Source organism: Geospiza fortis, unplaced genomic scaffold (assembly GCF_000277835.1).
Source record: "Geospiza fortis unplaced genomic scaffold, GeoFor_1.0 scaffold70, whole genome shotgun sequence".
In the NCBI taxonomy this organism is placed as follows: domain Eukaryota; kingdom Metazoa; phylum Chordata; class Aves; order Passeriformes; family Thraupidae; genus Geospiza; species Geospiza fortis.
This window is the reverse complement of record NW_005054317.1, coordinates 1,409,566-1,420,562: the sequence shown is the minus strand read 5'-3', so window position 1 is coordinate 1,420,562 and position 10,997 is coordinate 1,409,566. Positions and strand designations below refer to the sequence as shown.

The 10,997-nt window shown below is 40.0% G+C and overlaps 1 protein-coding gene across 7 annotated transcripts in view; it reads right to left on the bottom strand.

The window, feature by feature from the left end:
• FOXP1 (forkhead box P1) overlaps nt 1-10,997 on the bottom strand; it is a 331,699-nt gene that overhangs the window by 257,392 nt on the left and 63,310 nt on the right. The gene's annotated exons all lie outside the window — the stretch shown is intronic.

Below are 10,997 nucleotides of genomic sequence, written 5' to 3'. Positions count from 1 at the left end.
GAAATCATCTTCATTGCTCAAAGGAACCCTTGCAAACACAGCAAGGATCTGCTGTCTGAAAGTATTTTTAAGTAGCTCTGCCTCTGCACTAGAGGTATTTCCATGGCAGTAACCACTACATACACCAGGAAAACTCTTCAATCCTCCCAAACAAAAATGAAGGCTTTCGTGATGACTACCAAGGAATACCCAAGCTAATCAAATCTCCTCCCACCCTTAATTCACAGAAATTTAGAAAAATACTTTCAGAGGAAGAAGGTCCCCAAAGAAACCCTCAGGAGAACATCAATTAACCAGATGCAACCCACTTCATCTCATTCCTCTGCTACAGGGGACAAGGCTCACATTGGGACATACATTGTCCTGAGAGCCTGGGTTAAAAACAATCCACAAGGATGTTTTTCCAGCAGTTTCCTTACCCATTTCACAAGAGAATACTTGTTTAGGATATATCTGAATGGCTTGTGACCCAGGTCCTGGGTGCAGCTTGTGACAATAGATCTCCCTGCCCAGCAAAACAATGGATGGCACCAGAGGTTTCATTAATGTGACCAAGCCACATTCAGGGTGCCCCTCCTCACCCTTGTGCACCTTCCTCAGGCTCCCCACATCCAGGATGCCAGTGAGACAATTGCCAGGAGAAACATGATCCTGGCTCCTTTCACACCCAAGCATGAAGTAGCAGATGGGAGAAAAACCTCCCCTTTTTACAGGTTCTTCTATTACTAATAGTTTTGATTTTATTACATGGAGGTGAGAAACAAAACCAGACATTTGACTGCACTGAGGGGGAAAAAAAAGAATAAGGAAAGAAAAAGAGTGCCTTCTGTGGGAGACACACATTTGAATGATTCAACAGGCTACAAAAGTCTTGAACAGAGCAGCTGCCAACCTCTTACTTGTAGAGGGAAAGCCATCCAGGAGCAGCAGCACTGGAGACAGGAGCACAACTAAGGGCTGAGATTGGATGAGTTAAAAGACCCTTCCCAGCTGGTATTTCTCTTGTGAGAGAAAGAAACACCCAATAACTGCAGAACACCTGTAAAATCACCATGCTGAGGAACATGAGCTCCCCACGACTGCCCAACACAAACACACTGGTCACTTGGAGTGACCTGAAGTCCACGTTGCTGGAAATCACATCAGTATCTCTGATCCAGATGCATTTGCACTGATGGTGCAAGAGCCTCAAGAACATCGGGAGTTTGGTGAACAGTGGGTGCAAAACAGCTTGAAGGTAAAAGTTGGAAAAGTGTCTGTCTTAGCAATATTTAGAAAAAATTAAACCATGTTCACTTAATAGAGTAAGGAAGAAAATAATACTTTAGAGTGGCTGCAACTTTATCTAAGAGTTCACATGCACTCACAAAAATCTGTAAATTAATACTATTTTCTCATTATTGAAATACTGAACTCTTAATTCTCGTTGTCACAAACCCTGCTTTGTATACACAAGGAAGCAGTGCTACCATTTGCACTCTCTCCTCTTCTTACATGTTTTTACCCATTGCTTTAGACAAAAAAAAAAAACCCACCCTGAAAACGCCACCACACTTGAATCTATCACCAACACTTTAAGGGTCACGTAGGACAATCCCAGAAAGCCACTGAGAAGTTCACAGAGCTCCACAACACTTCATATTTTACAGAAAGAGCCTCTTGTATAATGAACGGAGATGAAAACAAAAGTCATTCCTTACATTTTTTTCATAAGGGTAAAAATGCTTCACACATATAATTAAGTTACACATGGAAAGATGTTTTTCTTCAGTACTTTAATTATTCATCAGGTATAGCATTGTTTTACTGTATGAAATGTTTGATATACAGAAAAGCTTATTCTTTCAGCAGTATAATTTCAGCCTCTGTTCAATTATATTCTTCCTAGCAGTAGCTAAAGAGAGCCTTGCAAATGTTGTTTTCAGGCAGTGAGAAAATTCAGTATTGCACCTCTCCCCTTTGCTCCCCTCCTGAGCCTTAACTATGTTGTTTTCTTACAATTAATTATTTAGGTGGTTCCAGTAACAATATATGATTACTGCTGTACAGTCACACAGACATGAGCTGAGCAGCGATACAATTCATCGCTGTTTGTTTCATCTAGGACTTGTACTGTGTGAGAAAAGAAATTTTCCTTCAACTTAAAACTTGCTTAAACTTAGCAATTCAGCATTTCAGTGTTATTTTTTCAGGACGTAACCAGCAATAAAAGATTGCTATAAATATGTTCTCCCTATATTCGTGCACTGCGTAAATATACTTTAATGGCGGTAATTGAAATTTGAATAGGATGCCAACACCTGAGGCAGACTGACGCGACATTTAATTTTTACAATTAAACATGAGGGTGGGGAAGCACTAAACAAACAATGTTTGTTACTTGTATGTTTCACATGAGACATGTTTTCTCAGTTTATCTGTCCTGGGTTGGGTTTGGCCCGGTAGCATCTAATGGAACAGAGAATTAGTCCCTGGCAGGGTCTGGCACAAGGGGAATGGAGAGATGCTTGCTATGAGCAGGAAGCCAACCACCCAAGCAAGGGACCTGGATGCCCAGACAGAGCTCAGGGTAGGGAATCATCCCTTCATGGATTCACAGCACGAGCCCAACAGCAAAATGCCATTTTAGACTGTGCAAGTTTGACCACCAGCTCACCAAGTGAGCAAGGTGGTGCTTCAGTTCCCTCCATCCAACAGGCCCTAGGTCAGACCCTATACAAGTCCTGTTCTTACAGACTCAGAAAGTACCTTCCTGCCCACATAAATCATGGAATTAAACATGGAAGAAGCCAGGTTTGTGCAAGTTACCTACACATAAAATGTAGCTGAATTGGGGAAGCAATTGCAGCATACTCTAAGTGCATTTTTCTACTGCAACGCACACCAGCAAAGAACAAAGTGAGTCCCAGCTTTTCTGGCAGAGGGGACAGAGAGGGAAACGTTACAGCCCCAACATGCTAAAGCTGAGCAGATTCAGATCCTCTCATCCCACCAGGAACATCCCCTCTTTAAATAAACTATTCCTGGTAATCTGTTTAGTCAAAGCTTTGTGTTTCTGTCTGCGTGCTGATTCATCAGAGCACACCAAAGGATCTCTGCCATATGATAAATGCGGAACAGAGAGTGAATAGTGCCTAACTAGAGAGCTTGTCATTAACCAACTCACAACTATTGCATAAAGGAAATGGGACCGAAAAATAAAAATAAAAAAGCAAGAAAGGAGGAAAAAAGTCTGTTTTCTACATTGTGATGGATGGAATTCCACCCTTCATATGTGAATGCAGAGAACTCAAAGTAAGACAGAGGGCATGTGTGCATGCACACGTGCACACCAGTGCAAATGCAGGTATTAGCAATATGGGATTGTTTTAATGCACATCAAATCACTCAGTGAGGGGTTTTTCTCTTTCTGAATCTGCACTCTATGGCCCATCAGTATTACATCGGCTTTTAATATAACCAGGATTACAAATCAGGTGTCTCCCTAGGTAGTACTGTGACTCTGGAAAAAGCAGGTGCTATTTCCAAGCACGCATATGGGCAACCATTACAATATGAAATATGCACATGGTGATGGGCAAGGTGGAACGGGAGGGGAATGTAATAATCTGAGACAAAACAGGGGCAGAGCTCACAGGACCCAGTTCATACCAACGAGACAAGTGGAACAAACTCTGGGCTTGCCTTGTAAGGCACCGTTGAGCAAACCAGCCTTTAGACACGAAGAGTGAAAACAGACAGGTTTTATCAATGCCAAAAGCAAAACTTGCATGACCTTTCCAGGAAGGAGGATTTTGATGCAGGGCTCTTGCAGGACAAGATGCAATCTGCAGGTTTGAAGAGATGCTGTGGCCACACACACTACGACTGTGCTGTGTTCCCATGTGACTTATTCTGGCTCATAAGGGCTTTCACAAATGTTTAAATTCAGCCATTTTGCAAACCTGATCCCACCAAAGCACAATGCTCCACAGAAAGCACTCTGAAAGCCAGAAGCATCTCCTGCCTGCTTAGAGCACCCCTCCTCGAGGGTGACGTATCACCCATCACTCTCTATCTTGGGCTGGAGAACCACATCCTCAAAGTAAAAAAACCCCAGCAGTTCCCATCCATTTGAAGGACCCTTGCTCCTTCTCCAGAGCATACTTCCACCTCATTATCGAGGAAGTTAATAACATAGCTGACCTCATGGAATTGGCATGATCAATGAGATTCATCAGCAGGCAATAAACTCAAATAAATTAAACAGAATGAAAATGAAATGTATCAACTCCAGCCATTATTTTACCACAAAACACCTTTAATCCGCAGTTTTAATTCTACCTCCAGTTGTGCCATAAATATATATCCACAGCACATTATTTTTCTTAGGATTATTTTTATCTTTGCATCTTTCCCAAAAAATGAAGTCTCATCTTGTTTAATCCTTATCATATAAATACATTCAGTTTTATTACCAATAACTACACACTAATCCTGTTTGGATAATTTATCAATGTTTCTGGGCTTCAAAAACATAAAAAGGTATCATCTCATTTTTCACTATTAGCATCATATTTAAAAGACATTTTATATTTGATTTTAAAAGCCAATTGACCTCCTTACTTAAAAGAAGCTTGCGATTTTTTCCTTTTACTTTTTTTGCCATAAACTAAAGTAACAGCATCCATAGGCTAGAGTTGGGTTTTTAATTTAAAAATACAGATAAACCCTCTAAAAAAAAAAAGACAGACAGTGCTTTACCTTCAAACGCATGTGCTGCAGGACTGAGCCTGTTTTCCAGCAACTTTCTTCAGCTACAACAGAGTCGAAAGCTCCCCATGAACACAGAACAACCAAGCTTGAGAAATAGCTTAAGTTTATTAAACTGGAAGGTAACTGTTGACACATACTTGCTTTCAAGGGGTCCTTGGCAAGAAAGTGGCAGCAGTTACAACAAATTAACAGCGTACAATAAAAGCGCCATAAACATGCAGCATACATAATAAATCCAATCAAGTCTACAAGTCGCAGAGATAAAAATGACAAATAGCCACTGTCTGGGAAAATAAAAAAATATACATTTCTCAAACACTGCTGTTCATCATGACAACATGTTTTTTTCCCCTAAATCTAAAATACAAATTAAGTGATTTTAATATGAACAGCATTGTACATAATATATTTACTTTCCAGCCTCTCCTTCCCCCTCCCTTCTTTTCCAGCTTGTGAAACCAGGGAAACTCCTTCAGCAAAGCTCTCTTTGGGCTGATTTGCTTTTTAAAGATCTGTGCTGTGTTCCCAGTGTTTATACAGATGTGAGCTGAGTGATGCTCAGCAAAACACAACGAGCATCCCCGAACTGACAGAACACAAATACCACCACACTTACAGCGGCTGTTGCTCCATAATTTATTGGCTCGCTGCATTAATTTCCTGCATCTAATCTGTTTCTAATTCTAGCTGCTGAGTTTGGGATCTGAAATTTGTAGCCAATACGAGGCATTTCAAAGTTTGAGCAGCGTGCACCAAATTTCGGCTCAGAAGATGAGGCCATCCCAAAAGGGAGCAAACGGAGGTGAATCGGGGTCCGTTCAACATCTGGATATCTTTAGTGCCAGATTTAAGAGCCCTTCTTGATAGCAAGTAGCAACTTGGCAAGGTGTAGCTTGGAAGCCTCTGCCTGCTCTACCTGCATCAATATTCCAAAAGGAGCTGCCACAGTGGGAGGACTCTCATAGGAGAGAGAAGATTAACAAGCTCTCAAGCAAGAATAATTAAAAAACTAAATATATTAAGTGCTTCAACTGCACAAACTCCTCCTTGTTAATCAAAGGGGGGGAAACAAAAGACTTCCTTAAATATCACGTATATGGTAAGTGTAATAACAGAAGTAAATTATAACAATTACAAGTCATTAAAGAGAGTAATTAAAAATAACTGTTTAGATAACAATGACTTTCTTGAAATCCTCATAACAGAGGTTCACCTTTTTAATCACTTTTCTGCAATAACTCGCACAACTTCAGAATAATTGCAGATTTTTAATTTTTATATACTGAAAGAGCATAAAAGTGAAACCCATAAATTATATGCTAACTCCAGCTGTTAAATGTTGGCATTTTGTCTTTAAAAAAAAAAAAAGTTCAAAATCTGTTTCCTTAAACCAAGGAAATGTGGAAAAAGGCCATCCTGCCAGTGGAAACATTCAACAGCAGAAAGCTCATGCTGCGGTTTCTTGCCGAGGCAGCAAACTTCTCTAAAAGGGAAGTTACTGCCAACTCAAATACTGTTTGCTTTCACACCCAAGAACAAACTGTGTGCATGGTGAAGGCTTCCTGAGGGCTCAATGCAGCTGGAGCATGCTGAATAAAGGTAACTAATGTCAAAGCTACTGTAAACTTCTTCTCATTTTTCTATCAGCAAGTTCTCATCAATGAAAACAAGGCTATTATTCCCCCATCCTTCCTTTAAAAAAAGAAAAAAATCCAACCAAAAACAAAACCAAGAGAGAAATTAACTTTTATTTTTATTTACCCTCATTTTATTCCTCCAATTTATGGTTTGGGGCATTTTCTTGCTGCTGTTTCCAAGTGGAAAAACTTGTTTGCAAAACTTTCCCCTGCCCTTTCCGAGGACAGGTCAAGCTCAACTTCATGAGCACAATAAAGATGAATTTCCAGGGCTGAACACAATATACAACAAGGTTCCTCTCCCTGAGCAGGAAATGCAGAGGGAGGGTTTCAGTGCAACTTGACAAATTAGAGCCAGAAAGCCATGCCAAAGCAAACATCATTACTGGGAGGGCCCTGCTGGAGCACAGATGACAGTTGGACGGGTGTCCTGTCCTGGCCGGCCACAGTCACGCTACCGTTACGCAAGGCGGGCGGGCAGCTCCTCACCCAGGCTGGAGCTGGGCAGCAACTGCTTCCTCGGGGCAAGTCCAGCTCCTGCCCCTCCAGAAGAAGGGCTATCCTTCTCAAAAACATGCTTAGGAGAGATTTTTCCCTCCTCGAGAGCACGCCTGGAAGTTGAAAGCCCAAACGACTGCATTTAAAGAAAAGGGATTTTTCCCCTTGCTCATCAAAGGAACCTGAGAAAGTGCGGCTATTGTGACAGCGTGAGATAATAGCAGTTTCATCGACGGTTCCACTTTGAAATCAATAGTTATATTATTTTGAAATACAATGAAGGAAGGAATTAAGATTCTTGTAACATCTAAGAGAAAACTAAACATTATCAAATCCTGCCTTCCCTCTTCTAGCCAGCTGGCATACCCAGAATCAAACACAGTTAATCATTTAAAGGAAGAATCCTTTTCAAAGTAGAAAATCACACCGTTTATTCCAGAACTCCTACTCAATACTATTTTTTTCTGTGTACTAGTGCCTAACACAACACACTGAAATGGCATAAGGCATAAATGCATCTTTATGAAAGAAACCATGAGATTGAGTGAGCAGCCGAGTCTACTCAGGAGTCAACTCTCTTCCTTCAGCTGAGCTCAAGACAGGGCTGAGGTGGAGTTACCACCACCCTGACCTTACCCACCTCAATGCACCCACACAGCTGTGCGAAGCTCCCAGTCACCTGTCTTCTGATCATTTCGCCACAAAAAAAAGGGTAAGAAACCAAAGTTATGACACACAACATTAAGCATTAACCCCACCCTGCACACAGACTGAAAAAGATAATCTTTCCTTTCGAAGATGGAAAGATAAATATTGGTCAGCCCTCCTCTGATAGCAGAGCTGCAAAATAACGATGCTTCTCGCCAGGCCCCTGCGATGATTGATGCTGCAGCCTCTCCCTCCTCCATCACTCCCTACCTTGTCTGGTCACTGGTGGAAAACCAGGCAGCCACAGACAGATCTTGCACCTTCTCAGGCCGCAATCCTCCCGTGCCAGGCTGCTGCCAATGTCCTTGCAGCCGCCGGAAAACAGGCCACAAGGTTCAAGTTAACTGCAGAGTGTTACTACACTGAACATCTGGTCATGAATGAACGGATTGCCCACTAACTCTCAGCGTTGGGCAGCTGATGAAAAATTCAACATTTTCCTTGTTGGCACAGTTGTTTTGGAGAATTCTCTAGAGCTTCCTGAATTATATTAAGAAAATTTCACTGCAGCAATCTATATCTGTGAGAACAGCTGGTGTTGAAAGGGATCTGCTGCACTCGGTGTGCTGGGGGACCTCCTGTTGGATCATGCTACTCTTACAACATTTGTCCTTGAAAACTTATCTGCGCTGCGAGGTCCTACAGACAGGACTGTTAAACTTAAAAACAAGGGAAAAAAAATAACTGTTAAATTAGGAAAGGGCATCTGGGTGAGAGAAACAAGCTCTCCAGGTCAGCCAAAGACACTCAGCATCTCCACTTGCTCACGAGGCTTGGCTAAGCCAGGACAGGCTCTATTCTCTAACACAATGTTACTATTTCTCACCACTTTCTTCCCTCTCCCAGCATTGTTTTAGTTCAGTAACAGAAATCTCCACTCTGATAAACTCTGGGTCAAACAGCCGAAATGCCTCAATAAATTTTATAACACAGATTTCCCTCCTCCAAAATCCCTCACTGAACTGCCGCACGCCAGTTGCACAGACAAAAACCAGCTCCACACCATGCACTGAACTTGTCTAAAACTCAGACTTCAGAAATCAACCAGAAAATCAAAGGGGGGGAAATAAATTCAAGCTTGAGCTCAAAAAAAAAAAAAAAGTGTGTTTATTTCAGGACAACAAAATTTGAATTTTAAATCTTATAATATTTTTAAAAAATTAACTTCTTGGTTGTGTGATAGTATAATAATAAAACATGTATATCTTTTTTCTTAAGGAAGTGGTAAACTTAAGTCATGCTAAATTTAGGCTATTATCTATGCAGCATAAATTTCACTTCTGTGTATAAATGCTAACTTGCATATTTCTCCATGGTAACTAAACTATGATTAAAACAACAGTGAAACCAGCCTTTAAAGCCACCTGTTTAACTAGGAACAACCTAATTTACAAAAATACTTAAACTTAGAAATTTCATGGGAATCTAGATCACGTTTTTCCCAGTAGAAAGCTCACTTTTCCATGATCACATAATTGTAATATACTTGGCTTTGGTTGGTAATAATTTTTTTCTCTTTTTTTTTTTAAACTAGTGTAATTTTTTCCTTCATTGTTCAGCCTAACACAAGTGGTATTTAAGATTATAAAGAATAAGTCTCTAATAACCCTTTCCGAAAAGGAAGTTATTTTGCTCCTTTGAAGGGATTAATTTACCTAGAAAGTATCTTCATGTTTTACAAAAGGAACAAATGAAAGAAATGAGAAAATCCTAAACTGAAATTCCCATTAGATATGGTAAGACACCTTCAAAACTCATTTTTCTGTTGCGATATCCTTGTAATTTACTAATGAAGAAATGGACTGGTTTTATGGGTCAAATTAAAGAAATAATTATAATACGACCCAGAATAGTAAAAGTGTAGGTACAAGCAATATTTTCTTATTTAATTATAAAGCATAAAAATAGATTTGAATATGAATCATTTTTTAACCATAGAATTAAATTTAGTATTTAAATACTGAAAACCCCTTGAAGTAGAAATATCATCATAATGGGTTTAGTTTGGTGTGAAATACATGACTCATATATTCATGACACATATCTAAAAATGCCTCATATTAAAACTTTATTATAATAAAAAATTGATCACCATTTTTGTCTACTGGTTTTCACATGATGTAATACCTAAGGCCAAATCTCTAGCTTTTAAGTAATGATGAGTGAAGTAGTTTCACAGCAGCACCTCATAAATGTTCGAAGTCCACTGCATTTACACTTGCCCATCCAATGTCATATACAAATGTATGACGGATGCTAATTAGCTAACAATGGTTTTAACATAATGCCTACAAAAACCAACATTAAAACCTTTCCCTGCTATTAACAGCTCTGAAAGGATGAGAGAATACAGCTCCCAAGTCAGAACCAGCACAGTGAGAGGAGAAGACCCATACTGCCTGATCAGATATGAAATAAAGCCCCAGCTCTGCAGAAATTTATGAGCAGGCTGGGCTTTACACCTGGAGATCATGTCATGGAGCTCAACTGGACAAATACTGCAAAAATTAAAGCAAGCACAGAGATGGGACTTCTGAGTTGCAGCAAACAAATTGTAGAAATGGGAGTCCAAGAGCCACATCATTTGGACTGACACTCATACTCACACCAGCTCAAGCATTTTCTCAGGTTTATTGTTCTCTCAGCAGTTTTCTCACCTGTTAATTTACCTACAGACTTAAAAAAAAAACAACAAAGTAATTCTGTTCTAAAAGATCTATACACTTTTTTAAGAGAAAAAGTATTTCACAACTCAGTGTAAAGTTCACAAGATTCTCATTTGTGGCAGATGCTGTCCAAGACCACAAGAACTTCTGAAGCCCATCCAACCAAGAAAGGCAAAATAATTTTGTTCTTACCCCAAGTTTTTTTTGTTTTCTAGATCTGTCAAAATTTTGTGAAGTGAACAGTTTTGTTGCCTTTATGTAACCAGGGTCTCCTCTTCATTTTGTTGCTGAGGTCTCTCCATAAATTAACCAAAAAACACTTAAAACTAAGTAAAACCACAAGTACGAAGCAAGTGATCTGGAGTTTAAAGGCAGGAATCACAAATAACACAATGTTAAAAATGGATCAAATTTGCAATTCTGTTTGCAAATCAGTACACTTCTCACAGCCAGATCACTGAATATCAACAGTCACCAGTCCTTCAGAATGGAAATAATTTCCACAGAGCAAGAGAAACGTCTCTAAGTTGGGGTACACAAGTGGAGATGGGACAGAAGGACCAAGGCAGGTGGGGAACATCCTCCAACCCCTCCTATCAATGGGAAGCTACAGAAGCAACCAGAGACACCAAGACATTCATAAAGTTCTCAGTGCTTCCTTAAGCACAAGCCAAATAACTGGGGAGGGTGGGTCAAGTGATGGATGAAAAGGGTTGGTTACAGAAAACTGCGC